The sequence below is a fragment of the Dromaius novaehollandiae genome, chromosome 5 (assembly GCF_036370855.1).
Source record: "Dromaius novaehollandiae isolate bDroNov1 chromosome 5, bDroNov1.hap1, whole genome shotgun sequence".
Taxonomy (NCBI): Eukaryota; Metazoa; Chordata; class Aves; order Casuariiformes; family Dromaiidae; genus Dromaius; species Dromaius novaehollandiae.
This window is the reverse complement of record NC_088102.1, coordinates 9239330-9243216: the sequence shown is the minus strand read 5'-3', so window position 1 is coordinate 9243216 and position 3887 is coordinate 9239330.

Genomic DNA, 3887 nt, shown 5'->3' with positions numbered 1-3887 from the left:
TCCTGAAGTTCACATTGTATAACTGCAGTTACTAAATCTCTGTATAAATACACGTGGGAGCTTTAAGCTTGATCTTTTCAAGGGAATTGGTGGAGTTGGTTGTAGGGGTGGCAGCCTTAAATTTGATAAGCCCTGCAGTCACTAGTCAACAGGATCTTTTAAATATGCTTTTAGACATGTGCTTAAGGGATTTTCATGCGTTTTACCTCATTCCTGCTCTTCCCTTGTCAACCTATATGAACCTCTGTATGAACAGGGACCAATTTTGATGCTGCCGTGGAGTCGCATCGTGGTGTCAGGCCCCCTCCTCTGCAAGGAGGAGCGCAAGCAGCCGGGGAGAGGTCCTCTCCTCTCGCGGGTTCCCTGGAGAGCACGGCCTCCCCTCAGGCTTTCTGGGATTAAATACCACACAAGGTTTTTCTCAGTGAAAATGATTTCTAACTATAAACACCTTGGAATAAATATATTCTTAGATGCTACTATATATATTTGTTAAAAGAAAACACATAACGTGTTGTTACTTCTCTGCTTGTGGAACGGCCCTAGAACCAGTAAAACAGGCTTTTTGCCTTTCATTTGTCATTGCTTGATACCTGGAAAATAATAACTTACCTGAGAGGCATTTAAATTACACGCCTGCATTCCTCTTGGATTCATGTTTTGTCCTTCCAGTTTTTCACCCGAGATACTATGAGCTTCCTACCGGCTGGGGTGATACAACCCATCCCTCAGAGCATGCTCTTAGTCCGACTGCCCCAGTCAGCCACGCGAAGTTCTCACAGTGCAAAAATCTCTTCTGGGGTGCACGGACGAGGCCTCGCGAGCTGCTCCGCTCCCCTGTTGCAGTAACCTCACCAGTGGGTTTTTGCGAAGGAGGACGTTGGAGGGGCCCTGCCAGCCGATGCGGGATTGAGTCCGTTGGGTTAGGAAAGGAGAGATTTGAACAGTGGTGAGGACAGTTCGCTGTCAGCATGCGTGCTCCAAATCTCGTCGTAGTCAGGACCCTTGAGCTGTCGTCTTCGAAACTGTCCTGGAGCAAGATCTGAAATCATCGCTGCTGGCCTAAAAGACCATCTGAGGTCTTTGTGAGACCTGCTGCTGCTTCTCCTGGGCGGTGAACTGCACGCGCTGGGGGGTGGATCAGCCGCACGGAGCTGCCAAATTGTATTTTAAGACAAAGGGAAAATCAGACGGCCTTTGAGCCTGCACGTATGACATGCAAAACGCACGCTGCCGTTTCATACGTGCCTGGCTGCTAGGCTGGGCGCTGTGCCTGCTGTTCGCACACTTGGAAGCTGTGGGTTGCCCTCTTCTCCGAGCCTGGCGTGAGCGCACAGCTAGCTCTGTTAAAAATGCTTTCCTTAAAAAACAGAAAACAAAACCCTCCTGACAGCTAGGCCTTCAGATGCTGGATGTGAGCACAGAGCAATTCACGTGAAGTATTTGCTGAAGACAGCGCTCTGGTTCATCCAAGGACGATAACATCAGCTAAATCACGTCCAGCGTCAGACTGCTCCTAACTGGGGCAAATGCCCTCTGGGATCTACCGACCTCTGTTCCTACAAGATGGGTAAAAGAAAAGCGGGGGGGGGGGGGGTATTTTAGGATAATTTCCTATTTGTGCGTGACACTACGTAGCGGGGAGGCTTCTCGGCGTGCTGCGTGGGTCACTTGTACCAGTCTGCCACGCTCCAGTTCCTGTATGTAATTTAAGCTCCGTTAGGAGCACAGAGGCGCAGCTATTGGGTAGGGACGCAGCTGTAGAGAGGGACTAAAAGTGACAGTTTTCAGACCGTTCGATGGAAGGGGAGCACCTGGGCAGCTTGAACTAGATGCCTAATTTGCCTGAACTAATTTATATTGAAAGTCAAACGGCCCTTGATGTGTTTGCAGCGAGATAACCTTATCGTGACATGTCTTTATACAAAGGCAGTATTAAGAAAGCTCAGTATGGAGGATGGCCGGGGACCTGGAGGCGCCCCTGGGAGAGGCTCCTCTCACCCCCAGGCCACGGGTTTGAGCTGAGGATGCGCCTGCTCCTGCTTGGCCAGTGGAGGGGAGCTTGGATCTAAACTGTGCCCTCAAGTAGCAGTTAGTTAGATCCATAGGTGCATCAGCGACGGTACGTGGCCAGGCACTGTGGTAGTGGTTCTGTTGTACTGAGCGCAGATAAATCAGGAGAACTGCAATCATGTTGAAACCAGTGCTGTGTTCATGTATGGCTTTGAAAACCGATGAATGCAAACTATATTTTTTTTAATTGTTAGACCCTTTACTAGGGCCGTACTTTGGTTAAGCTTTGTGGTACTAAACATCCGTGACTGAAAGGCATTTTTTCCATCATTTGCAGCACAAGAAATGTGTTCCCGGCATTTTTCCATCGCCACTGTTAAAGCGCTGTTGTGATTAATGCAGCAGAAAAAGCTTGGGAGACAGAAGTCTGGCCAGCTCTAAGTGACAGTAGCTGGAACCACCCCTTGGAAAGACCGTTCGCTCCGAGTCTCTTGAACAGAAACTAATTTGAGAGGACAGTTGCATTTCGTAAGCAAGGGCAGCAGCTGCTCCGGGGTAGGTGGGGAGGTGCTGCATTGCTGCGCGTAGCAGACGCCTGGGTTACTGACTGCTTAGCTCCTGCGCTGGCGTGCGCTTGCAAAGCTGCCCGACGTGTACCACCACGCATGGTAACTATTAATTTGTCGTTCTTTTTTTTCATAAAAAAATAAAAAGACTTTGTCACAGTCTGCAGACTAATCCCACTGCTAATTCCTTTCAGGTGTCTGCAACTGGCTGATAAATGCACGTGGGCTTGGGCAAAGAAGGAGCCGGTCGTGGATATTAAAGACTTGCTTACACTACACTGTAACATGTCGTCCCCGAAATAAGTGCAAGTCTTGCAGCACCGGGTGCCGCTCGCCCCGGCTCTAAGCAGCACGGAGGAGCTGCAGGTCATGTCGGTGTTTGCATGGACTGAGGCCGCTGCATGCGTCTGTGAGCCGGACGGGCAGGCTGCTGTGCGCCGCCGCCGCCCGAAGCAGTGCGAATCGGGGCGGGTAGGAAGAGGGACTTGGTCCCGTCCGCAGGGGCACAGCCGCCGGCAGAGGTGTTCGGGCAATAGCGCTTGTGCATGCTGCAAACGGGAAAAATTTGCTCTCATGATACAAACCCGAAGCAATGAACCTTTACAGTTAAAAATAAAATCATTAAATACCGCGATCGTGAGCTTTCCAGAAACAGCATGATGTAGATACGGGCTGTAGTTTTCTAATATTTTGAAGGCAGAAGATACAAAGCTCATGTAAACAAAGCTCTCAGAAATGGAATGAAAAGGGATTTCAGCAGATGCAGTTCAGCTTTATTTCCCCATTTCAGCCCTTCCATAAGCGCTGGGGAGGCCGGGCAGGCCCCGGCTCCGGCCCGTTAGCTACCGGTGCCCGAGGTGGGAGGCTGGTTCCTGGCTCTTCCGCAGCGATGTGACAGCAGCACGTTGTGACACACTGCTGCAAAGAGCGTAACCGCTACTGTTTAATAGCAAACGAGGGGGTTTCTTCCCCCCGCTCGCCACAGTGGGCGTGGAAGGAGCACTAGCTTCCCAACCGGCCAGCATGAGCAAAACAGCAATAAAGAGATGGGCAGAAAAAAGCTAATGAGGTTGGATCTGCCCCGAATTATCTGCTAGTCAGGTGTCTACGACTGGCACTGTGTCGGGCCTGACCCCCCCCCGCCTTTGCTGGCAGCGCTGCGGCGCGGTGCTGTTGATTAACGCCGCATGGCCGCGAGCCACACGAGGCCACAGCGCGCAGGGCAGGGCAGGGCGCTGCGTCGCTCCCGCTCCCCGGCAGCACCCCTCAGCACCGCTGCAGGAGGCCGAGCACGCGAGCTTCCCACCC